General features: G+C 51.2%; 1 protein-coding gene across 1 annotated transcript in view; it reads left to right on the top strand.

Annotated features, from left to right (window-relative positions):
• The window catches only part of VAC14 (VAC14 component of PIKFYVE complex), a 204,072-nt gene that overhangs the window by 58,109 nt on the left and 118,934 nt on the right, over positions 1–27,029 (top strand). The window lies entirely within an intron of this gene.

Genomic DNA, 27,029 nt, shown 5'->3' with positions numbered 1-27,029 from the left:
CCCATGGCTGGCCTGGCCTGGCTGCCTTGCAGTCCCTTCTCTCCACCAGGGGGTTGTAGCTGGATGGCTGATGTGTTGTGCTGTGGTTAAACACCACTTTCATGGCAGTGCGGGTGTTGGCTACATGCAGTACCTGGCGCTCAGCTGGTGCAGTCAGACTCCGTGTTACATTTAGCTGCTTTCAATGGCCTTTCACTCAGAAATCAGACACTACCTCGTTATTTGTGCCTGAGGGGCATCATGAGAGTGGGGCGATTAGGCCTGGCTGGGGTGCTGCCGGCAGTGTGAGAAGGGCTTAGCAGCCAGCCTTGGGGTTGTGTTGGCCTGGTGTGCTGAGACTTTGACTAGCAACACGAGGCAGGAGCAGAGCTAAGGAGGGCCTTGCCCTGCCTTGTCGTGTGAATGGCAGGTGTCTCAACTTACCGTGTTGTTGCTTAATGGATGAGGCTCTAAGTCAGGGGTAGGCAACCTATGGCACGCGTGCCAAAGGCGGCACACGAGCTGATTTTCAGTGGCACTCACACTGCCCGGGTCCTGGACACCGGTCTGGGGGGCTCTGCATTTTAATTTAATTTTAAATGAAGCTTCTTAAACATTTTAAAAACCTTATTTACTTTACATACAACAATAGTTTAGTTATAGACTTGTAGAAAGAGACCTTCTAAAAACGTTAACGTATTACTGGCACGCAAAACCTTAAATTCGAGTGAATAAATGAAGACTTGGCACACCACTTCTGAAAGGCTGCCGACCCCTGCTCTAGGTTTAGAGCCATGCAACACAGACAACTAAACCAATATACCAGGGTAACCTGCTACTGCCAAGGGAATACAACAGCTGGCAGTACTGCCTGCAGTGGTAAGAACTGGGGCCTGGGTGTTGGACTCCTCAGTTCTATTTCTGACTGTGAAGCTGACCCCCTGGGACATTGGGAACGATGCTTTGCTTTGCTTCACTTCACTGACCTCTTGCCTGTAAAATTGGAATATTTACCTCAAGGCAGGGGAGGGCTTGGATTTTAACCTGGGTGAGTGATGCACTTTTGACATCTTTAGATGAATGTTTTGTTCTTGTCTGCCAGCGATTCTTCTTGAGCTGCTCCTGCTGCAGAGTTGATGAGTCTGCACCTTGTAACGGGAGTGTGTGAGGTCTCTTCTGCCTGGTGTTTGCTGGGTCTCTCTGATGATTGCTGGGGAAAGACAGGGTTAACCTCTCACCTGTCAGCAAGAGTGTCTCTGCCATGAGCAAAGTAGGTGTCTGTATTCTAAAAGGAACATGTATGCTCCAGTCTTTGCTCCCTGCCTTGGGCCCAGCAATTGGGCCCTGCCCATCAAAACCTTCCATCCTTAAAGGTTTTTAAGGCCCACCTTGACAAAGCCCTGGCTGGGCTGATTTAGTTGGGGTTGGGCCTGCTCTGAGCAGGGGGTGAGACTAGATGACCTCCTGAGGTCCCTTCCAACCCTGATATTCTATGATTCTATGGTCACTTCCTGGTGCTTGGCTTGGCATTCTGGAGGCACTTTGCTTCCTGTCTAACAAGATGCTCCCATTCCTGAGAGCACCTTGGCTTTTTCTTGTCTAGTTTCCATTTCCTCTTCTCTGCCTCACCCTTCCCTGGCCCATTCTCACAGCCCCTAACATTCACCTCTTCCCCCTCACTACTTCATCAAGCACTTCCTGCATTCGACATTAGCAGATCTGGCAGTTACCATCAGAGGCCAGTAGCGTTTCTAACTTCTGATGCTAATGTTAGCTGTGTTAGAAGCCAGAAGTGCAACCGGTGTTAAATGCCTAATGCACATAGCCCTGCTAGTGGTCTTTGGTAGACTCATAGGCCAGACTTTCTCCGAGGACTAAAAATCATGAAATACCAGCTTTGGACTGCATGACTAGGAAGGCAAAGTTGCCCAGCCTGGAATAAATCCTTGGTTAAGGGGATTGTTGAGGGATGGGGAAAATAAGTAATATCAAGGGAATGATTTGTACTTGCAAATCCAAGCGACTGCATGGCCGCATTTCATACCCTGCTGCTTATGAGGCAAGCAGTTCCAAAGCATCCCATCTGCATTTGCAATGCTCTAGAAAGCCCATATCTTGCAGATACTCTGGCTTGGCAGGAAATTGCAATGAGTCATGTTACAATTGTTTCTTTTTAATATTTAAAAATAAGCAATGCAGAAAGGACCCCGGTGATGCATTTCCTCCATGTGACATAACTGGGAACGGCTCAAAAGTAATTTGAAGATGATTTATTTAATCCAGCCTATTTATGTAAATCGTTTTTTACTTAGGAAATCCGTAGAAGATTCAGTCCATTAAATAACACTTCTCAGCTGGCTCCTAACCTGCTTTGTTTGCTTCTTGCTGCAGTGGAAACGGGAATGCCCGGAATAGCGCTTTTGAAGGAGTGGGAAGAGGGAGGAGATTGCTAACGTGACTGTGCAGTGAGGACTGGAGGGTAAGGGATTAGGATTCAGTTTCTGACACTGCCACAGGTGGCGCTATAGAGGCTCAGGGTAGCTTTTTCTTTAGGTCAGGGGTTCTCAAACTTCATTGCACCGCAACCCCCTTCTGACAACAAAAATTATTGCACAGCCCCAGGAGTGGGGACTGAAGCCTGAGCCCGCCCAAGCCCCACTGCCCCAGGACGTAGGGCCAAAGCCGAAGCCCAAGGGCTTCAGCCCCAGGCAGGGCACCTGTAACCTTAGTCCCACTACCCAGGACTGAAGCCCTTGGGCTTTGGCTTTGGCCCTGGGCCCAGCAAGTCTAAGCCAGCCTTGGCGACCCCATTAAAATGGGGTCATGACCCACAGTTTGAGAACCGCTGCTTTAGGTTTACACCCTGCTCTAGACAATTTCACAGCAGCCATTTGTGAGCTCTGACTTGTCTGTAGGGTCTGGGTGAATCTGGAGCAGACGCACAGAGCCTTACCAGGGTATTCGTGGGGGTTTCTAAGTACGCTCGCATCGCAACCTTCACTTTCACCTCGCCAGTGTGTTCGAAGGCCGTGGGGGCAGGAATCTGGCACCTTTGGTTTAGAAGGCTGCACACGCCGTGTGGTGCCACGTCGAATGCACGGTCCAGCCTTGGACTGGCGAGAAGCTTGAGCATTCTTCCTATTGCCCCACACTTCCCTGGGGGAGGTGGCCTGCGGTGTGACACACGGGAGTGCAGTGTTCCCTCCCCGGGGGTACTTGTCCCCTCAAAGAGGAAGCAGCAGTGCTAGCCACTGATCCTCCAGGGGCTTAGAAATTGTCCTGCTAGCACACCCTCCAGCTGGTTTGGAGTGATCGTCTTGCGCTGGGCTGGAGCAGAAGGGACGTCTGGCTTCTGAGGATCAGCACATTCATGCTAGTGTTTCTCGATGTCAGCATGAAACACTACCTATAGTATAGCAAGGGGTCCATACAGTATTTAATGCCTTGCTGCTGCAGCCCAGTCCTCCTGAGCGGCTCCTAAATCACTCCCTGCATGTTCCCAAGTGAGCTGTCCTAGAGGAAGGGAAGAAAGGCACTTGATGAGACCGTGAGGTAGGAGTTGATCATGTTATATGTTGTTCACCCCCCACAAGTTTGACTTACGAACCGGATTTGCCAGACCAGGTGTTCCCCACAGGACAGCGCCCAGTACCTGAGGATACCCCTTAGCTTGCTTTGTCTCTCATCTCTTCGTTCCCTCTCCCCACCCTGACCCAGCTCTCAGAATCCTGCTGAAAACAGTCAGTAGAGCAGAACCAGCCAGGTGATATTCAGAGATGGTGCAGCCCAGAGTTAGTGGCGCTGTAACACAGAAGAACAACTTGGAATGAATTTGGAGCAGGTGATTCCCTTTCTGGAACTCCAGAGCAGCAGATACAGTAGCAAGCTGGGGAAACCTCTGATCTAAAACCCTGCACAGTTTTGTCGTCGTAGGTGTCACTAGTTCAGCACAAACACTCAGTGTTTTTCCTTGCATTTCTGCTCCTGTTCAGGCCGAGGGATTTTTTAACATGGATCAAATTTGATCCAATGTTGTCTCTAAATGATCTAAAATCTTGTGTAGTAAAACCCAGCTTTTATGGAACTCAAGACTAATGGGTGTATTTCCATAAGACTACTTTAACTTCCACTGGAAATACATTTTTAAACATACCCATTCCCTTGCAGCATTACAGTGCAAACATTGCAGCATTATGCTAGGGCATGAAAACCTGACAGTGAAACGCTGTAAGTAGTGAAACAGATGAGTTTCATTGTCAAGCTGAAGAACACCACAAAAAGCAAATGGCTTAAAGCAGAGGAAAATGTATGTTTGATCTTTATAATGCTTCAGTTTAAATATACTATTGACCTCTTTGATTGTGTCTTAGAAACCTGTTCTTCAAAAATGATTAAAGCTTTTAAACTCCCATTGTAACACCATTTCCTAATTCACCCGAACAAGTAACTTCATGCCTGACGATGCATATGCTATATCTTTTCACTTAAAATTTTTGCAAAAACAACGAGGGGTCCGGTGACACCTTAAAGACTAACAGATTTATTTGGGCATAAGCTTTCGTCGGTTAAAAAACCACTTCTTGAGAGAACCTCATTATCTCCATACTGATTTATACCTGCCTCTGGAGATTTCCATTACTTGCATCTGAAGAAGTGAGGTTCTTACCCACGAAAGCTTATGCTCCCAATACTTCTGTTAGTCTTAAAGGTGCCACAGGACCCTCTGTTACTTTTTACAGATTCAGACTAACACGGCTACCCCTCTGATTCTTGAGATGGAAAACCTCACAGGGGTTAAAGTTACATTCTTCTTCGAGTGCTTGCTCATGTTCATTCCACGTTAGGGGTGTGTGCGCCCATGTGCACGGTCATCGGAAATGTTTACCCTGGGCTGGCTCTGGAATCCCGTGCTCATGTGCCGGTATATTGGGCCCTGCTGGCCCCGTGCCCTCTCAGTTCCTTCTTTCCGCCAGTGATGGTTGTTGGAATGTACCTTGCTTTTGCGAGTCCCCTAGTAGTTTATTTTGCGTGGACTCTGAGGGACAGCTGGCTAAAAGCCCTGTTGACGGAGGCTGCCCTGGGCCCCGCGTTGGAACTTTGCTGCTCCAACTCGGCACCGAGCACTTCGGCATCTGTGCGGACTGCTCCACCGGCACTGGGACCTTCCTGGCGCCACTCCCCTTCTCCTGTGCCTAAGAGGAGGCATAAGAAGTCGCGGTCCGACGGAGGTCGTTCCATGGCACCACGCACAGCTACCTGGGAGTCCCCGCTGGAGCCGAGACCTGTGCAGGGCCGCTCGTTTTCCCTGGAGCTGCATCTGGCAGCGGTCAGTTCGCCTAGGGCACCGAGACCGAATTGGGAACCACCACCAACTCCCGGGAGTGGTTGGGACCCACAACGTTTCCTGGCCCCTTCAACACCGGAGGCCTTTCGGGCTGCAAGAGACTTGATGTCTCTCCCTGTGCCACCCATGCCTCGATACCCAGGCCCACCCTGGGCGGGCTCCTCAAAGGCGATTCTCTAAAGAGAAACCCGCAATGAGACCGCTAGCTGCACCTCTGACATGGCGCTGATCCTCAGCCCAGCGCTCCCCATCACCAGGTCGTCGCTCAGTCTCTGCCCTCCCAGCACCATGAAGTACATCGCGGGCACCGAGACACCAGTCACCGACCCCGCGGTGCCGCTCCCCAGCCAGCCACAGCTATCAGCACGCGACCGCTTCAGCTCCACCCTGGTCTCCTAGGGAGGAGTCTTCCTTGGGGTCTGAGAATGAGCCCTCCCCACCCCCGAGGCATCGCCGGCACTGCTCTTACGGGCTGGAGCCTGCGGCAGGCCCAACGTCAGGTCCCTAGCCACCCACTCAATGGACACATCAATGGGTGTATTGGACTTCTTGGGGGTGCCCTCCCATGCTGGGCTCGTATTCTCTCCAGGCACCCTTGGGAGTTTCCAAGGGCCAAGCCTTGGCTGCGGCACCGGGAACTGACTCAGAACCAGATCCTGGCACCGAGACTCCGGCAGCGTCTGTGTAGTTGAGGAAGAATCAGCCTCACTGCCTGTGGCTGCCTCCTCGTCCTCTTTCCCGAACCTGGCGGTGGCTGGACCAGCTAACCTTCTGCACCTGATGATTTCCGTGTCCGCCAGGAGCTCCTCGAGAGGGTGGCCTCCAACCTGGGTCTGGAGATTGAGGAGCTCAGTGAGCTGTCCGACAGCCTGTCCGATATCTTGGCTGTAGTGGTCCCATCAAAGGTGGCTCTACCAGGGCATGACGGGGTGCTGAAACTCGTCAAAGCACAGTGGCAAACGCCATCCTCTCTGCCCCCAACATCAGAGGGTAGAGAAAAAGTACTATGTCCCGGCCCAAGGGTTCAAGTATATGTATTCCCACCCTCCCCCTGGGTCACTGGCGGTCTCAGTTGCCAATGAACGGGACAAACGGGGCAATGCTAGCGCAACCCCTATAAACAAGGATGCTAAAAATCTTGATCTTTTCGGAAGAAAAGTTTATTCTACAGCCAGTCCACAGTTACGTATCGCCAGTCAGCAGGCGCTGCTGGGATGGTACAGTTACAACACTGGGACTCGATGGCCAAGTTCAAAGACTTTCTACCCCAGGAGGGCAGGGCACAAGTTCTCAGCCATCTTGGAAGAGGGCAAAGCAGTGGCCAGGGCCTCTTTCCAAGCAGCGCTGGACGCAGCCAACTCTGCAGCGCGGTTGATGGCGTCGGCTATTACTACGAGACACAGTTCGTGGCTACAGTCCTGCAGGCTGTCGAACGAGGTACAACTCTTGATCCAGGACCTCCCCTCGAGAGCAACACCCTTTTTTAGCAGCAGGCAGACACTAGGCTGAAGGGCTCGAGGGCCACCCTGCGCTTCCTTGGGTTGTACACACCTCAGGCCTCTAAGAGGCAGTTCCGGCCGCATCCGCCACCGCCTGGATACTGTACTCGGGCCTGTCTCGGCAGAGCTCATACAGGAGAAGAGATGGGTTATAAACACCGTCACTCTGCCACATCTTCCTCAGCCCCTCAGCCGGGCCCCCTTCGCCACCAAGGTGGTCTGCGGCAGTCATGTTGATGGTGCACCCGAGGGCAATGCACTGGACTTGCACCTGGATCCAGCCACCCTTTTATTTTTGAACCAGTTATCCCCGTTCCTTGCTGCATGGGCCCAAATCACTTCAGACCACTGGGTGCTCAACACCATAGCATCTGGGTACACCCTATAGATTTCCTCCCCCTCTCACCCCCCTTCACGGCCCCTCTTCAGGGACCCTTCTCACGAGTGACTTCTCGTCCAGAAGGTGGAGACCCTCCTACGGATAGGGGCCATAAAGGAAGTTCCTCAAGATATGAGGGGGAAGGAATTTTATTCCTGATATTTCCTAGCCCTGAAGGCCAAAGGGGGCTTCAGACCACCCCTAGACCTGCGTCACCTCAGTAAATATCTCAAGAAGTTGAAGTTCCGCATGGTCTCCCTGGCCATCTCCATCCCCTCTCTGAATCCAGGAGACTGGTACGTTGCCCACAGTTTAAAGGATGCCTATTTTCACATTTCTATTTTCCATGGACACAGGAGATACCTCTGTTTCATAGTGGGCCAACGTCATTACCAGTTTACAGCACTTCTCTTCGGACTCTCTTCCGCCCCAAGGGTCTTCATGAAATGTATGGTGGTGATGGCCGCTTACCTGAGATGTATAGATTTACGACTGGCTCATCAGAGGCAGATCACAGGCGCAGGTTTAGCACAGCCTCAGTCTGGTGCGGGCCACTTGTCAGGATCTGAGTCTACTCATAAATGAGCAAAAATTAACTCTTACTCTGGTTCAGCGGATAGAGTTTATGGGGGCAGTACTTGATTTTACCTAGGACAGGGCCTTTCTGCCAGAGTCACGGTTCAAGGCCATGTCGGACTGTATCACCCACGTGAGAATCCACCTGCTCACAACTACACCGGTATGCCTCAGGTTGGTGGGCCACCTGGCAGCATGCACTTACGTGGTCCGACATGCCCGCCACATCTGGCTTTGGTTTACGCTTCTGGCAGACACGATCTGGATCTCATGGTCACAGTTCCACTGCACATTCTGTCATCCCTGGCGTGGTGGAGAGACCCACACGTGGTGTTGGAAGGGACCCCCTTCGCAGCCCTTTCCCTGGCAGTGACCTGGTGTCCGATGCTTTGGACTTAGGGTGGGGAGCCCACCTCAACAACCCCAGCGCACAAGGCCTCTGGTTGCGGGAAGAACGTTCCCTACACATAAATATCAGGGAACTCAGTTTGATACGCCTGGCCTCCAAGGCGTTCTTTCCCTACACGAGAGACGGGGTGGTCCAAATTCTAATGGACAATACCACCGCGATGTTCTACATCAACAAGCGGGGGGGCTGCTAGTCAGCCCTGTGTCAAGAGGCTCTGAGGTTGTGGGACTTCTGCATACAGCATGCCATTCATCTTGTGGCTTCGCACCTCCCGGGGCCAGGCATGCCTTATCAGATCTCCTCAACAGGTCCTTCTCGTCTCCCCACGAGTGGTAACTCCACCCAGAGGTGGGGGACTCTCTGGGAGGATCTGTTTGTGTCCAGGCAGAACAGGACGGGTCACTGGTTCTCCTCGATCCGCGGGCTCGACAGAGGTTTCCTGTCCGCCACCGCCTTGTTCCCTTGGTTGGGGGCACTGATGTACGCTTTCCCACCAATACCTCTGGTGCACAGGACCCTCTTGAAGATCAAGCAGGCCAGGGTGAAGGTGATCCTGATAGCTCTGGCCTGGCTGCACAGCACTGGTTCAGCACGCTGTTAGAGCTCTCGAGGCAATGCTCTTGGAACTCCCACTCTGGCCGGACTTGCTGTCCCAGAACCATGACCGTCGTCTGCACCCGAACCTAGCATCCCCACACCTGACAGCACGGCTGCTGCATGGCTGAATGCAGAGGAGCAGGCATGCTCAGCACAAGTGCAGCAGGTCCTGATGGGTAGCAGAAAGCCCTCTGCTAGGGTGACCTACCTGGCCAAGTAAAAGCGCTTTACATATTGGGCTTCGGACCAGAATCAGTCTCCTAGACTGCCTGTTGCATCTCAGGCACCAAGGTCTGGCGCAGTCATCAATCAAAGTTCACTTGGTGGCTATCTCAGCCTTCCATCCTCCAGTCCAGGGTAGATCTGTCTTTTTCCCATGATATGACATTTAGATTTTTGAAAGGTCTGGAGCGACTTTATCCTCAAGTTCGTGACCCTATCCCACCATGGGACAAGAATCTGGTACTGTCAAGGCTCACGGGCCCCCCTCCGAGCCGTTAGCTTCATGTTGTCTGATGCTCCTCTCGTGGAAGGTCTCCTTCCTGGTCGCAATCGCTTCGGCTCGCAGTCTCTGAAATTAGAGCGCTCACATAGGAACCGCCCTACCCGGGGTTCTACAGCTGCAGCCCCACCCAGCTTTCTCACCAGAGGTGGTGGTGCACTTCCACAAGAATCAGGACGTGCTCCTTCCGGTGTTCTTTCCGAAGCCTCATAACTCCGGCGAAGAATGTGGGTTACATACCTGGACGTTCGGCGGGCCTTAGCCTTCTACATCGAGAGACCCAGACTCTTCCGTAAGTCGACGCAGCTCTTTGTTGCAGTGGCAGATGATGAAAGGTCACCCCGTCTCCTCTCGGAGAATCTCCTTGTGGATAACGGTCTTCGTCCTTTTGTTATGAACAGGCAAAAGTGCCACCACCGGCGATTGTGACTGCCCAGAGCGCAAGCCTCATCAGCCTTCCTGGCGCAGGTCCCGATTCAAGGCATCTGTAGAGCTGCTACCTGGTCTTCTGTCCGCACCTTCGCATCCCATTACGCCATTACCCAGCAGGCTCGGGACGATGCTGGCTTCGGCAGAGCAGTATTACACGCCACACGACAATTAACTCTGAGCCCACCTCTGGGGATACTGCTTGTGAGTTACCGAACATGGAATCGACATAAGAAAAAACGGTTACCTGCCTCTTGTAACTGATCTTTGGGATGTGTTGCTCGTGTCCATTCCTGACCCGCCCTCCTTCCCTGCTGTCAGAGTTGATGGCAAGAAGGAACTGAGAGAGCACAGGGCCAGCGCTGCCCAAGATACCGGCGCATGAGCTCAGGGCTCTAACGGGCACCAGAGCCAGCCCTACGGACACCCCTAGGGGAAACCTTTCCGATGACTGTGCACGCAGCGCGCACACCTGACATGGAATGGACATGAGCAGCACATCTCGAAGAACAGCTACGTGAGGTAGGGAACCGTTTTTTCCTGGTTCAAGAGTCTAAATGCTCTTCCCCCCCACCCCCATCTTAAATGATCTGTTCTGGTGAACGTGGCAGACTTAAAGTTCAGGGATAGTCTGAAAAACAATTCTGTGGAAATGGCATTGCTGAGTTTCTTGTTTCTCTCACTGACTCCAGATGAAATTTGCTCACTTTACAAGCAAATGATATCTATTTTTTCTTCCTGCATAACTAAAAGCATTGCACCCTCACTGTGGGGTGGGAGTCTGGCTGGGACATGTTCTTTCTGCCTAGTGCATCATCACTAGCAACGAAGGTTCTGAAATCTGGAACTTGGATGAGTTAGTGTTTGAGATGTGAGTCTGGATAGAATCAGATGTCACATTGACTTACCCAAGGCCACAGAAGGAATGTGATAGAACAAGAATTTTGATTCCCACCCAGTCTCAGATGCTCACCCTTCTAACAGAGAATATTTCCTACTTCTACTTGGTTTTACTGCTATTAGAAGTAAAGAGACTTCAAAAGGAAGCTGTGTAACGTGTGGTTAAAATGACTTTGTAAAGACCGCACTTCTCGTTCAGATCTTCTCCCTGTGTATTCAGAGCTATAGCCAATCCTTGTGTGAACAAAGGCACATTCTTACACCGATCACTACAGTTTCCCCACCCATAAAATAGGGATGGTGCCCACCTCCTCCCTGGGCTGCTTTGAGGGTTAGTGCTTAGATCGCTTGGAACATGAGAATTACTCAGTGCTAAATTATTCTTTTAAAATTCATCAGCCTAATGCAAGCCAATTGAGTGGGCATCAGAACTGAGGAGAAATCACAAAGTGAATGATCCCAGTGTGGCATGAGGACGAACTGGCTCCAGTTCTCTTCCAGTGAGGAGCAAGGAGAAGATACAGGTATCTCAGACAGTACCTACCTTTTGGGTCAATGAAGCCTGCTGTTAACTGAAGTGCCAAGTCAGTAGCTGGATTGTGACAGCCATTCTGAATGGCTCCCTCAGAAATCCCCTCCAGCGTGGGCATGAGTTCCCAAAGAATATCCATTCTTTCTCATGAAGCAACCAACCGTTCTAAAGGAGAGAGGGCATTGGAGGCTCCAGGGAGAACACGGTTACTTTTGACGAGCCAGTTGGTAGTCAGTTATTTGCGTGGGTGGTGTGGTTGATTTAACATTGCCCCAGATTTCCAATATTCACATCTGGGGAGGGAAAAATAAACCTGAGGACTTGTCATGTAACTTTCAGCCAGCTGATAAAAGGGTGGTGCCACTCGTGCTGTTAACGTGAAACCTGAGGGGAGGGGAATTCCTGATGAGTGATGGAGAATTCCGGATTTTGCTAAAGTTTGTCCCCTGCCCACACTCACCCTAACCCTGACCCCGCTCCCCTGTGCTGCTAAGCTCCCCACCACCAGCCAGCCTCCCTGCATGCGTCTGCAGCACTGCAGGGTACAAACCTTGGTGCACTGCCTGCCCTCTGGGATGGGCTTGGGCAGTAAAGCCCAGAGAATTTCTCCCAGTGCGGCACGGATTGCAAGCACAATGACGCTAAACAAAAACTTTTGCCAAAGTGAATGGCTCTTTGTTCAGGTTGCTTTTTAGTTTTGCTCTGTTGGTTTTAGGCCCATTGTGCTGCAGCTCTAAGCTTTCAACTTGCCATGGCCAAAATATGGGACCCCATGTGAAGCAAAGAGCATAAAATAAAGGGCGCACCAAAAAGAGAGTACAGGGAACTTAACATGACCTGAGATTCACTTCCTTACTCCTTTGTTCTAGCCTCCGATTCAGCTTTATTTCTTACAGAGCACCCAAAGTGCAGTAGGTGCTTCACAAGCAAGTCTGCCAAACAGAATGCCTGCCCCAAGGCACCTAAATCTGTGGGGTGGGGGGGTCGATGGGCCCCAATAGCAAGTGACTGATCAGTGAAGCTAGCATGTGGGGCTTGTTAATTTCTCATTTGTATAGACAGCCTGTATGTAAATGCCTGGCTTTCTAAGTGTGATAACGCCTTGTCTGTGTGAGAGGGAAATCAACATAAGTTCTGCTGGAGTGAGATGGCACAGCTGATACAGGTCTGATCTGCTCTTGGCTCTGATCAGCTCTGTACAGTAGCTTCCTCCAGGCCTGGGGCTGAATGCTGACAGCTTGGCATTCTAAACTGAACGGTGTGGTGTTTACCAGCAAGGCGAGGAAGGGACACGTACGTACGTGTGTGTGTGTGTGTGTGTGTGTGTGTGTGACTTTTGTTGTAATTGTATTTGGTGGCAAAACTTCCCTGGGAGTATTGCGCTCATTAGGGACTGAATTTGGGAGGATATTTGCTTTCAAGGAGGCAGGGAGGCCAGCTTTGCTGTTTTTAAGGGGGGGGGGGGGTGAATGCAAAGAAATTCATTCAATCAAATGTAAGTTGGATCCTGGAAGATGTTTGCAATCCAATTTGCTACCCCTGCAAGCAGCACTTCCGTATGGGATTCCTGAGGGAGGCGGTTGTGGTGATGCCCTTTCCCAAGACCCCACACTCGCTGAGACCGAAGGGCAAAGCAAGGCACTGGCAGGAAAGCTGAGCATGAGCCTCTAGCGATAGAGGAGTGGCCCAGGTGGAAGACATGACCAGGAAGCTGCCAGCTGGCCCAAGCCGCCTGTGCCAGTCGGGCTGCAGTTATTTGCACCCTTCCCCCACCCCGCCCAGAAGCGGGGTAGATGCTCTCCGTTTAAACTTCTGGGGATGTTACTTCGGCCTGTGAACGGGAGATTTCAGCAGGTGCCGATCATTGCATGTCTTAAAATGAGCTGCTGCAGCCGGGGGGGTGCCCTTTGGTGTCACTTACCTAGTCATGGTGTCCGTGTGTTTTGGAGACAAGGCAGGGTCTGCTGGTTAAAGCGTGGCATTGGGACTCCGGCAACCCTCTTTCTGTTCCTCTCCCACTGGCTCTGTGCTTTGAGGCACAAAAAGGTGGGGCAGTTTCTCCACATGTACATTGAGGATGTGACTTGCCTATAACAAGTATGAATTCACTGGCTTGTCTAAGCAGCCCTGAGATCCTCAGCTGGGCGGAGCAGAAGGGTCAAGTACTGTCAATAGCTGGTGCTCCAGCCTTCCAGCTTCTTGCTGTCCCACTCCAGACCCATCTTTGTGCTGCTGCCTAGCCCAGCGCACGATTTCCCTGGCCCGTCCTAAGATGGAAGCAGCCTTTGCTCAGGCCCAGTTGTACTGTGGTCTGTGGCAGGCTCCCTCTTGTGACTGGTCACATGCTGCCCTGTATCAGGAGGAGGGGTCTGGGAGAAAGACAGGTGTTTGCAGATGGAAAGTCAAAGTGGCTTTTAGCAAGTCTTGCTCTCTTGTCCCTCTGCTCCGCAGAGGTTACTCATGCTGATTGACATGTTGCTTATTCATGTGACACTGTAGGGATCATGCATCCTGCTGTGTCTCCTGCAGGGCGGGCAAGGTCTGACCCCTCCAGGCCACCCTACAGTTCAGATGTCTGTTCTGTTGTAGAACCCAGGCATCAATGCTGGTGGTTGCAGTGATTCGTGCCCAGCCTCTGTGGTGCTCTGTGCACCATCTGGCATCAGATGGGGTGTGAAACTTTCTGTGCACTAATTACACGTTTCTAAAAATCTGCCTCAAGTGATCTGGGCACCCATCCTGAGAGATGACAGGTCTGTCGGTGTTACAAAATGGCTTCAGTCCTGATCAGTTTGCCCTTGGCCAACTACCATCATCACTCTCCTGAAGGGCTAAAGGCTATTGCTGCTTGATGTTGAGAGAATGTATTGCCCGGATATGGCCTCACTGCGTTATGCATTTCAGCCCTAGTGCCCTTCCTTGCGCATTCGCTGTCCCTCTGTATAGCAGGCTTCAGTTTCAGAGAGTTTGAGCGGAGCAAACTCGTGTGCGTTTCTGCATCAGACTTTGCACATACAGCTACCCCAGTTGTGTAGTCAGGTATTTGTGCACACAGGATCAGCTAGTGTGCACTTGTGTGCAGCTCTTCGGGTGGGGGGCTTAGGTGTGCCGATTCTTTGAGGGATGGGGAGAAACTTCCCACTCCTATGCTTCCCCCATCCTCCCCTCCCGCATCCTCTTTATTGGATCAGGGTTGAACTGAAGCAGAAATTTGGTAGCTGTGAAATTCTCAGTTGGAGGGCAAAGGTCGCCGTCCCCTTTCTTCCCTGGTGATGGGGGCCTGAAAAGAGGTACAGTGAAATTGTCGTGGGAAGATTGATGGGGGTTTCTCTTTTAACACTGATGAGGAAGGAATGCAAGTTTACTTTTCACACTGCCTTGATTTGGGGGCTTGCCAGCAATGGGGCTCTCATTCTTGGCTCTTGTGCTGCCTTCCCTTGGTTTCTTCTCACCTCCCACCCCTCCGGCCTGCATTTAGAAGAAAAATAAATTAAAAATCCCCCAAACCTCCGAATGTGTCGGGAAGAAACCTCGTTGCCCACTGTTACAGAATGCGGCTGCATTCAAGTCACAGCACAGCCAGCCTTCGCGTGGGATGAATAGCCCACTGCCCTCAATCGGTATGTGCCCTGGTTCCTAACCACCCTGGGCCGAGTGCAGTGCAGCTCTGACAGGCATCTCACCACTAGGGGTCCTTGGAGGGCTTTGCTCTGGCAGCCTTTCATTCACTGCAGGCTGAAAAGAGAACAGGACGGGTCTGGCGTGAGGTGGCAAAGGGGAACAGAGTCTCTGAACCATCTCTTACCATGCTGCAATTGCCTCTCTCAGGACAGGACTTGCCCTAGGGACTGAGGCCTGCTTCCCAGGGGCTCCTGGGGAAATTGGAGCCCACGAGAGCGTTACAGGCTGCAAGGTGCTGTTGCTCACCTAGCTGTGTTGGGCAGGAGCGTGAAGAGGGGCGATCATGGAGTGACCCAGCTGTGCTGGCTAAAGCCCCGAGTGGAGAGGGAATTACACCAGCAAAGCTGCAGCTGTTCTTATGGGCTGGGATGTGTGCACTGGAATACGCGGTTTTGCCAGTACAAGCTGCGCCCAGTCTAGTGCACCAGTCTAGCTGTGCTACAGCGCAGAGTGCTGCTAGTGTAGAACATGCCTCCGGAGGGCTGTCTCTGCACTGCACTGCACTGCAGGCTTTCTCTTCCCCGAGCTTGGGGAAAACAGCTGAATTTTGAGGGCATCTTTTCTGAGTGGCTTTGCAGTGTTTTAATCCATCAGGGAGAAGCCTGGTTACTTGTTGCATTTGCTCTCTCTCTCTGGTAGTTGTGGTCCTTCTTACTGTAGTATCTGAGTACTTCAGTCTTTAATGTATTTATCTTCCCAACCCCCATGTGAGCCAAGGCAGTGTTGTTATCCCCATTTTACAGAGGGGGAAACGGAGGCATGAAGGCTAAGTGACCCACCCAAGGGGACACATGGAGTCTGTGGCAGAGCAGGGAATTGAACCCAGGTCTCCAGAGTTCTAGATTAGCATCCTAACTACTGGACCCTCCTTGCCTTTATTTTTTCATTTGCTCTCTTATCTCCTCTCAGGATGCTGTCCAATTGACATGTCCTCCTTATTGCCTGGCAAGAGCAGATGCAAGATGGGTGCCTTCCTGATGCCCTCTGCTTGGCTTCAGGCTTCACCATGTTGTCCTTATCCTCCTTAGTTGCTCCATTTACTCCCTGGTGATCTAGTGGGTCTAAAGTTTCTTTCACGGCCTTCCTACTTCCGATGGATTAAAGAATGTATTGGCCTTTACATGGCTGGCTAATTGTTCTTCAGATTCCCTCTTCACCCTCCTGACTCTCTTACCTGTGTAGTTTGGATCCCTTCTGTTTTCTGGAGGATACTTCTGGGGCTTGAATAACCTCCTCAACTGTGCAGTTGGCTCCGTTAGCCCTCAGGGAATGCGCCTGCAGGCACACTTAGGGTTCCTTAAGTAGCCTCCATGCTGAGGCCAGGATTTTCATCTCCCCTTCTGGCTTTAGGGCCTTTCATAGTTAACGTGCAAGGACAGAGCATCTTTGGGCGTCTCTTTTCCCAACCCTTGTGCAGTTCGGGTGGCCGCCACTGTAGCTTGTGAAAGGCTTTGGCATCCTTGTGCTAGTTTTAAGGGTGTAACAAAATGCAGTACTATGCAGCAGCACTTCCACATGGGTAGTGCCCAGTGGCGGAGTCCACTTCCCAGCAATCTGCGGCATTACAGGGACCCTGACCCCTTTCCTTTAGCAGAGCAGTGCTTAGACCAGGGATTGCTCATCACTGAATAGCCTTGCGTAATCTGTAAACAGCCTAGCCAGTGGCTTGCGGGTCCTCTTTCAGCAATGTTGACCCAAGCTGGCTCTGGGGCATCTCTTGCTCCCCCCCTGCCCCCTTAAGAATGAGAGAGCAGAGCTCTATTTGCTCTGGGTTATACCCTACACACTGGAACAATACCAGAGGCCTGGAGCACTTGTGCTGGTGTTTGAAAGCTGAAATAACTATGGAGTGCTCCTTTCCTCCAGTTCTTCCTAAAACATTAATCTTCCCACGTGTCCCAGCCCCAGGTCTAGTGGAAAGGGGGTTCCCTGGGCGTGTTGTCAAGGGTTATTCAGGTGAGGGAATAGCTTTTATTGGACCAACTTCTGTTGGTGGAAGGCACCAGTTTTTGAGCTACACGCAGCGCTTCTTCCGGTTACCCATTCCTGGTGCCACTCAGCGTGTGCTCCGCTCAATCCCCAGCTCCGGGCAGGGCTCCCACTGTGCAGGATGCAGTTTGAGTGGCATCTGACATGGGGGAGCCCCGATCTGAGTGGGGGCCTGACTCAGTGGGAGGCTGTTGGATTTCCTGAGCACGTGCTGAGAGGCAGCAGGAATGGATCACCTGAGGAGGAGCTCTGGTAGCTCGAAAGCTTGTTCCTTCCCCCAACAGAAGTTGCTGCAGCGAAAGCTATTACCTCACCCACATTGTGTCTCTGATCCTGGGACCAGCACTGCAAATGAAGGATTGTTCACTCGGGTGAATGCAGAGTTCACTCCCTAGCAGCTGTCCAAGTGTTTGACAATTGCACTATTCTGCCGAACTACATTTAAGGGGTGACTGGTGAGGTGACCTCTGATGTCCCAGACCATCAGCCAGTAGTGACAGTTCTTCATAGCTGAAGTTTAAAAAAAACAAAAACAACAACAACAAAACAACCCTTAAATGTGCAGGAGGAATGCGGGGCATCTCGGCAGATAAAATGTGCTTTTATTACAGATTTTCAAAGGCATAAAACACGGGGCAATTCTGACAGTCGCCGTTAGTCCTGATGACATCACAAACCACTGGAGCTTTGCTCTTGTGGTTGCCAGGTTGTTGGAATCCTTGGGGTGGGGATGCGTGTGAGTGAACTTAGCTCAGTTGCCCATGTAGCATCCAATGCACAGTAAATGATGTGGTACATAATGCATCAAAAGTACCTCTCATCCCAGGATCTCAAAGCACTCTACAAAGATGGGCCTTAGCCCCGATTCACAACTGAAGAAACTGAGACCAAGGCTAAAGGTCACGCTGAGGGCTTGTCTACCCAGAGCTGCACTTGTTCACCTACAGATGTGAATGTAAACTGCTCTAGTTAAACCACTGCAAACTCCTGCATGGATGGTATTTTGGTTTAAGAGCAGCTTATTTCAGTTTATCTTAAACCTGTTCCTAATCAACTTAAGCAGAAATAAGAGTGGTGACGCCCGGGTTTGTACTGGTTTAGCTAAATCAGTTTAACTAAACTGGTGTAACTTTGTGTAGACAAAGTATGAGTTGGGGGCAGGGTCAAGAGTAAAACTTGGCTGTCTAGAGCCCTATCCACTGGCCCTGTTGTCTTACCTGCAGTGTAGGTTGTCTGTGCCATACATGTGTCATGCATGTAGTGCAGCTTTGTTCCTCAGCTGTCTGAATGTCCTGCAGATGTTGAGGAAGCTGGCTGGCTGAGGGAATTTCAGCGAGGCCTCATGGTTAAGGCATTGGACTGGGACTCCAGCTCCTGCCTCTGGCATCGATTTCTTACCCGCAGTGGCCTGCCCACTGCCATGTATGTCTGCACTGGAATAAAAAACCCCGCAACATGGCCGCCACAGCCCAGGTCTGCTGATTTGGGTGCTCAGGGCTTAACAATTGCTGTGTGGAAGTTTGGGCTCAGGCTCTGGGTCCCTCCCCACTTGCATCTACTCAGCAATTTTACAACCCCACGAGCCCAAGTTAGCTGACCTGGGCCAGCTGGGTCGTTTAATCACTGTGCAGATATACCCTTAGTCTCTCCGTACCTCAGTTCCCCATCTGTAAAACGGGCATGATGATCTTTCCTTTCTTCCAGCCTTGGTCGCTTGTCTGTTTAGACTGTAAGGCTTCTCTGGGCGGGAGTTGTACCGCCTTCTAGCTGTATCGTTAGAGCCGCACAGGCCCTAGTCTGGACGCGTTATCCCAGTATAAAGGTGCCTTATTCCTGTATGAGGAGGGGAATAAACGACCCCAGTCTGAAGATGCCTTACTGGTCTAGCGTATTCCCCCTCTTGTACAGGAATGGCTATACCAGCATAGGGCACTCGAAGGCTGTGTGGAACTATGCCCACACTGGGGTGGTACCGGTGTAACTATGCTGGTAAATACAGATCACCCACTAACAGACAGTTATACTGGTACAAAAACCGTGTCACCTGGGCCTCTGTTCCTTGGGGCAGGGGCTCTCGCTGTGTGTGCACATTGGGACCCTCATCTCTTCTGGTGTCTAGGTGCCACTGGAATATAAGTTCATCTGGTCGCATCTCACCAAATCCGTTCCCTGCCATTGCAGGGGCATTGGTGCATCCCGGTCCCTCCTATTCTCTGCCTGTGGCACACTGTAGTTTAGTCTCCGGAGGGCTATAATAATTTGGTCTAATCAAAGTTCTTGGGCTCAGTGCAGGGGTAACTGGCTGGGGTTTAGTGGCCTCTGACGTGCAGGAGGTCAGACTAGATCTGGTGGACCCTGTGATTCTATGCTAATGTGTGGGGCTGTAATGCTCTTTGGATAATGTGGAGGTCTGGCTAACCCAGGCCATTCCAGGACTTACATTGTGTGTTACTTAGGTGTATACAAAACGTGCTGGTAAAACGATCTTGATCCCTCCTCTTACCCTTTTTGGCTTCTTTATACTGTGCATTTAATAACACTCCTGCTTCTGATCTCAGTGTAGTCAGTCACTGGAGCAAATGCTAGAATGAGCTTGTCGCTGTGTGAGTGGGAGGAGAGCGGAGCTGTAGACAGCTAGATGGCAATGGGATCTCTCTTCAGAATCCCCTTAATGAGGGACGTGGAGCTCTTCTCGTTCCAAGGTGATGAAAGCACTTCCGGGGTTGATGGAAGAGACCCGCTCCTCTCTGATGTTCACATGCTGCCTATAGAAGGAGACGAGCTCTTTGCCACCAGGGCAAAGGCTGCAGAACTCCTTAATGAGAGGCTGCGCTCCCCAAAGGGACCTGCCTGCTGCAGGCTTCTGGGGAATCTGCTCAGTGCTTTTAGTGTGGGAAGCCTCCTGGGTCACAAGAATTGAGGCTTTTTGTCCTCCCTCCACCATCCCCATAGCAGCTGGGGACCCTCCCTCCAGGTGCCAAAGGGTGCTCAGCCAGCAGTTGGGCAGCACCCATCAAGTGTCTCAGCTTTCAGCACCTGTGGTCCTGCTGACTCTCTCCTCTCCTCCCATTCTCCTTCCCGAATCAGCGTGTGAGCAGCAGGGCTGCCCCCAGAGTGTACGCTCCCCCCGTGAGCAGGGTTACTGGGTGGCAGCAGGATGCGCTGCTGAGTTGCTAGGGAATGGCTCACGTGTCATGGTACATTACTTCTAAGCGACGGATGATGCCTTTGCAGAGGAAGATGAAGGGTGGGGGCTGCTTTCTCCTCGCACTGCCTGAAAGCCTCCTCAGAAGCCAGTGATGCTAGTATCAGATCAGTTCAACCAGAACAAGAGGCAAATTAACTTGACCTAGATCTGGATAACCGAAGAGACCTACAAATCCCTGGTTTCTGTGCCTTTAAAACCATTGCTTGGGAGCAATGTAGAGAGAAAACTGTACTCCCAACAAGGAAGGAAACCAGCTAGTTGTTTGTTACAATCTTCCTGTCTTCTTATAATTCCCTCTGTCTGTCCCCACCCCCCACCCCCTCAGGCCCATCCGCAGCCATGCGGAGGGGTAATTTTCCTCTCCAGCTTTCACATTGCTGGCTCTGGCTAATTGGGGATACCAGTAACTCTCAGTGAGAAGGTGCCCGCCGCATGTTTTCACCTGGTTACTATTCGTACTTCCTAAGAGGCATGTTCTCCTTTTTGAGGCTTGTTCCAATTAACACTAATAAGCTCCACTTGTTCCTACTGCAGAGAGCACCCTCCAAATAGCCTCGCCTCCTGGAATCTAGGAAACCCAGCCGAGGAAAACTGTTTTGGCTGGGGAGATTTTGTAAGTGGCAATGGTTGCCCCTTGGTTCGGCTATATGGAGAATAGGCTAGCACACAAGATGGGAGGGACAGAGGAAGGATGGTCTTGGGTTAAGGGCAGTGTACTGACAATCGGCAGATTGGGTTTCTGTTCCTCTACAGGTCATTGAACCTTTCTGTTCCCACTTCCCATCCTCTATAAAACAGCTGTCCCTGCCTCCTGCAGGAGGACGGGGTAGAGTACGTTAAAGCTTGTGAGTTGCTCAGATTCTATAGTGGTGAGGAGTGGGGAGAAATACACATAGTGGAGGGGAGGCAAAGGAAATCTCTGTTTCAGCAGCCCTTGCAGATGCATGTGGTGGGGGAGAGGGGCACTTCATGCTGAATGGAGGTGAAATGCCACCTCTTCACCTTGGTGCTTCAGATCTCCATGTTCTCAAATGGTTTCAGCCCTTCTGCTAGTAGGGGACTCTAGGTCTAAGTGGGTGATAGTCGGAGCCAGCGAGCTGTGCAGTGGCAGAATTTCTTTGCAGGGATTGTAGGACACAGATTTTTGCTACGTTCATCGCTTTTCTTGTTACCAGAATGAGCTCAGTAATTGACTGGGAGGTATAGCTGGCCTCTGCTAGTTTTGAGCCTGGGTTATAACACTCTATCTTAAATATGGCTAAGCATTCATCATCCAATTTACAGATGGGGAAACTGAGGCACAGTCACTTGCCCAAAGTCACCCAGCAGGTCAGTGCAGACCTAGGAACAGAGCCCAGATGTTCAACATCTGGCCTTGTAGACTAAAGCCGCTAGTCCCTGTTCATTCCCCAAGCCACGCTGGAGAGAGCTTGCATTGCAGCTGCCAGTGCTCTCCGGGCTCTGTGGCTAAAGGCCGGGGCAAGGTTATCCCAGCTGTGCTTCTCCATCCATCAGGAGTGGATCCCTGAGTGATTAATCCTCCATCTGAAATGCCATTGGATCTGTCTCTCTCCCCCCCGCTCCTCCCCATGTAAGAGCCCAGAGTCGTCGCCCCCCACCTGGGAGACTGACGGCTCCAGTCCTGTTCATTGCAAGTGCTGGAGGTTTTAATGGCAGCCGAGCTCCGGAATGATGGGACCCAGCTGATGTGCCTCTCTGGCACCCAGCCTGTTGCCATGGCAATGGCAGGCATTTGTGCTCCTGCAGGATATTGCTTTCCTATAACCTCCCTGCTTCATTCTCTTGCTCACACAAAGAAAGCAAGTGCTTCGGCGGCGCTTTGCGGAAAGATGTGTGCTGCATACAAAACACTCCTCAGCCTGCCCTCCCCAGATGGACTCCTCTCAGGGTGAGCGACCGTGGAGAACCTCAGTACTGTACATAAGTGCATGCTGAGCCAATGCAGGAAAAGCAGGCTCAGAGGGCAGATGCAGGAACGCTGCATCACTGCGGCTCCTTTTCAGGAACCGAGGCGTACGGCTATGATTTAGTCACAGAGGTCGTGGAATCCGTGACATCCAGCGACCTCCGTGACTTCAGTCTGCGGCGGTCGGGAGCTGCAGCATCCCCTGCCGCCCCCAGGGCAGGGAGCTGCGGGGTATCCCACTGTCTCTGGCGGCCCCTGGAGCTCCAAGCTGCCGCAGGCGGTGGGGGTACCCCACAGCTCCCGGCCGCCACGAGTCATTGGAACCTTTTGTGTTTAACTCCCTGTGGAAGGTGGTGGTCTTTTTGGGCATGTACTGTGGGACCAGGCCCTCAAGTCAATGGGAGACTTTGTTGGCTTCCAGCAGACCTGGGATGACTTTGGAGCACTGTTCTTAAACTCTGGTAACTTCCATTTCCAGATACTGTGTCCTCACTAGCTAGAGGGCAGCTCTTGCTCACACACTCCTCATTCTGGATGGCACCCGGGCTGAGTCACTTTCCTATCTTTAAACAAAGCCATATCTGAGGGCTAGTCTACACTAGAAGCACTACAGCAGCACAGCTGTAGCACGTCTGGTGAAGACGCTTTATGCTGACAGGACAGTGCTCTCCCGTCAGCCTAATAAAACCACCTCCGCAAGAGACTCTTAGGTCGGTGTAGCTTACGTTGCTTGTGGGGGCGGCTTATTCACATCCCTGAGCGACATAAGTTATAGCGACATAGGCTGTAGTGTAGACAGGCCTGGAATGATTTGAGCCCCCAAAAGACTGAGAAACTAGGTGAAAATGTGCAGCGGATATTCCTCTGTATGGATGACTCCAAAAGGACTGATTAGCTTTGAGACCTGACTTCTGCCCTGCAGCCACCCCCAAATAAATTGTTCCGGAGTTGGGCCAACACATGAGAAATCTCAGTCCCAAAAGGACATTGTTTTAAAATGGGGCTTGAAAGGACTGTGCCGTGCTATCCCAGCCTTGGCTCTATCATTACCACAGTATTGACCACACAGCTGTGTTGGGCCTTGCTTTCTCTCTCCTCTCCTTGCACTCTAGTGCTAAGATTGTTGTTGTCCTTTATTTTCCCCCGGAGGGAGTTGCATGGAGTTACTTAACAATGTTTGTGTGTGCAGAGACCTCCCATGTGTATTGGAGCCTTTTGTTTTTCCCAGTTTCCCAAGCTCTGGTCTCTGTAGGTTAATATGCTCTCTGTAGCTTCACAGCAGCGAAGGCTAAACCAAATGTGGGTGTGTTTCTCCCCTCCCTCTGAGCCACTTGAACATCCTTCCCGCTGAGCTGGAAATCCACATGGCCCAGCAGGGATGGGAGTTGGTTGGAGGGGCCGCATCTGTTCAGTGAGATCTGAGCCCAGAGGGTGCTCTGTTTTCTGGCCCCTACTCCTTCCCAGCCTCTGGCAAGCACTAAGAGGGAATGGTTTCAGCCAGGGTTTGTTTTGTAGACTGCTGCCTACTTCAGTGCACAAGAGTGCTGGTGAGCAGAGCTGCTTCTGGTAGCATTGGCCAATTACAAGTGGGTGAGAGGAGGGCCGTGCCTGTTCATCTGCGTACTTTCCTTAGGCCTTTGTAAAGGAAACAGAAGCTGTAATAGGAGCGAGCTGCTATTTGCATTCCCCAAATCAGCTTGTCTTGTCTCCCGCATCTGCTCAGGGCGGCTCTGGCTGAGACTCTGAGGGCTTGTCTGCATGGGACATGACTGTGCAGCAAGCTGATGAGCTGGAGAGTCACCCCCTGGCTTTCTGCACACGAGCTTACCGTGTAGACAAGCCCTGAGAACCTGTCTGAGAAATGCTGTGTTGTGCAGGAAGTTGGTCTGAGGCTAAGGGAGATGGATGGCTTAGAAGAGGACAAAGTCCAGGACTGAAAATCAGAAGAGCTGGATTCTCGTCCTGATTCTTCATACAAGTCACTGAGGTTGCCTACAATGGCATATGGCCCATCCATGACTTCTGTTAGCAGCTGAGATAGGGCACTAGATGGGGAGGGCTCTGAGTTACTACAGAGAATTCTTTCCCAGGTGTCTGGCTGGTGGGTCTTGCCCACATGGTCAGGGTCTAACTGATTGCCAGATTTGGGGTTGGAAAGGAATTTCCCCCCGGGCCAGATTGGCAGAGACCCGGGGGGGGGGGGGGAGGGGAGGAGTTTCACCTTTCCTGTAGCATGGGTTTTGTCTCAGTTGCTGGTTTGAACTAGAGTGAATGGCGGATGGCGAAAACTCAGCCAGAGGTTAGGGGTCTGTTACAGGAGTGGGTGGGTGAGGTTCTCTGGCCTGCAATGTGCAGGAGGTCAGACTAGATGATCACAATGGTCCCTTCTGGCCTTCAAGCCTGAGTCTTGGCACCTAATTTTCCCCATCTGTGAAATGGGGGCGGTGCCCACTGCCTGAGTGCCCTGCAACTTTATTGTCTAAGCACTCTGAGACACAGGATTGCCACCCCCAAGACTTCAAAAATCACAAGAGGCTTAAAATTCATGATTAAAAAAAAATACATTTGGGGTCTTCATTTGCCTTCTGGCTTTTGAGTTTTTTGGGTCACTTTTCAAGCTCTTCTCTGCAGCCATAAGGATTATACTACTACTACTAATTAATAATAAAAGCTGAAATTCCCAAATAATCACATGACTCCAGGAGCTGTAAATATCTAAGTAAAATGCCAAATACTCTGAGACTTGCAATAAAATAGCAAGAGGTGGCAACACTCTGGATGGTGTATGTGGGATCCACTCTGCCCAGTGCCTGCGCGCTGGTCGGTGCAGCAGGGCTCCCCAAAGGCAACAGCCTGTGTCTCAAGTTGTTTCCATGCTTTACAAATCTCCAGTAAGGAGGAGGATGGTGAGAGAGAGGGAGGTGACCAATAAAACAGCTAGGGATGGAGAAAGATCCATTATTACTGGTTGGGACATGAGGACAATTGTAGAAAACCGTAATTTTCCTCATAATCTTGTAAATGACCACTGTGGTGGGGTAGAGAGGAGAGCGGGTGATGGGGAAGTCCTGTGCAGAGAATGACCAGTGTTGGATAAAGCTGTTACGTTCATTGTTAAAGCGTTCAGCCTCAATCCAACATAAACTCCTTTTCAGATAAGTGAGGTGTCCAATGCTAGATAAGCCCATTAGCTAGAAGTTTCTTTTGAGTTGATCAGCACTGGATTAATGTTGCCATTTTAAACAGTCTTCGGAGTCGATCCATTGAGATTAATCGGCACAATTCATAGCTCTCTAAGCTGTCATTCTGCTCAGTGAGATGGCACTGCATTGGCTGGTGCCTGAAAGACTTTCCTTGCAAACAAAATGGTTGCTAGCTCCTCTTTAGATGAAAACTACATTCAAGAATAGCAGAACTCTGTGGTTGGCTGCAGAGTGCCTGGAAATCCCCAGCACAGATTTCCCATGCCTCCCTCCAGTAACATTGCTGGCTGTCCAGGCTGGTTTGCAACATTCATTGCATGCTGGGAAAATGTCTCGTCCAATTACCTCCTTTACCTGAACTTTTCACTTCTCTTGTGAAGTGAAGCTGAGAAGTAAAACCATTGGCTTTTACCAGATATACTCTGGGTGGAGGGCAGCAAGTCCTGGTCTAGTTGGTGCTGACTGTAGAAGTTTGCCCAAGTTTAATGGTCACCTGCCCCTTTGCAGTCAAGCAATAGATCTTCCCTTTCTCTGCCCCGCCCTTCTCCTTGGCAGGTGTATGCCAGGAACTTCACGTATTCTTGCCGCCAAGTTAAAGAAGTATGGGCTGGATGAATGGACTGTAAGGTGGATAGAAAGCTGGCTAGATCATCAGGCTCAACGGGTAGTGATCAATGGCTCCATGTCTAGTTGGCAGCTGGTTTCAAGCGGAGTGCCCCAAGGGTCGGTCCTGGAGCCAGTTTTGTTCAATGTCTTCATTAATGATCTGGAGGATGGCGTGGATTGCACCCTCAGCAAGTTTGCCGATGACACTAAGCTGGGAGGAGTGGTAGATACGCTGGAGGGTAGGAATAGGATACAGAGGGACCTAGACAAATTAGAGGATTGGGCCAAAAGAAATCGGATGAGGTTCAACAAGGACAAGTGCAGAGTCCCGCATTTAGGACAGAAGAATCCCATGCACTGCTACAGACTAGGGACCGAATGGCTAGGTAGCAGTTCTGCAGAAAAGGACCTAGGGGTCACAGTGGACGAGAAGCTGGATACGAGTCAACAGTGTGCCCTTGTTGCCAAAAAGGCTAACAGCATGTTGGGCTGTATAAGTAGGGGCATTTCCAGCAGATCGAGGGACATGACCATTCCTCTCTATTCAGCACTGGTGAGGCCTCATCTGGAGTACTGTGTCCAGTTTTGGGCCCCACACTACAAGGAGGATGTGGAAAAATTGGAAAGAGTCCAGCGGAGGGCAACAAAAATGATTAGGGGGCTGGAGCACATGGCTTATGAGGAGAGGCTGAGGGAACTGGGATTGTTTAGTCTGCAGAAGAGAAGAATGAGGGGGGATTTGATAGCTGCTTTCAACTACCTGAAAGGGGGTTCCAAAGAGGATGGATCTAGACTGTTCTCAGTGGTACCAGATGACAGAACAAGGAGTAATGGTCTCAAGTTGCAGTGGGGGAGGTTTAGGTTGGATATTAGGAAACACTATTTCACTAGGAGGGTGGTGAAGCACTGGAATGGGTTACCTAGGGAGGTGGTGGAATCTCCTTCCTTGGAGGTTTTTAAGGTCAGGCTTGACAAAGCCCTGGCTGGGATGATTTAGTTGGTGTTGGTCCTGCTTTGAGCAGGGGGTGGGACAAGATGACCACCATAGGTCCCTTCCAACCCTGCTGTTCTATGATTCTATGACTTCACTGTAAGGAGGAGTCCTAGCCTCCCCACTTCTACCTGGTCCATGTCAGCAGGGTCAGGGTTGGCCTTTTGGATCCGATCTGCTTTCAATCACTTCAAAAAGAAAAGGCTCGAAGTCTCTAGTCTCCTGCCACCTCTGCAGACTCCCATGCTGCACTGTCATTGCTCACCTCTGTGCTGTCT

Source organism: Emys orbicularis, chromosome 14, assembly GCF_028017835.1.
Source record: "Emys orbicularis isolate rEmyOrb1 chromosome 14, rEmyOrb1.hap1, whole genome shotgun sequence".
NCBI classification, from domain to species: domain Eukaryota; kingdom Metazoa; phylum Chordata; order Testudines; family Emydidae; genus Emys; species Emys orbicularis.
Note: the sequence above shows the minus strand (reverse complement) of the source record. Positions and strands in the feature narration are given on the sequence as shown.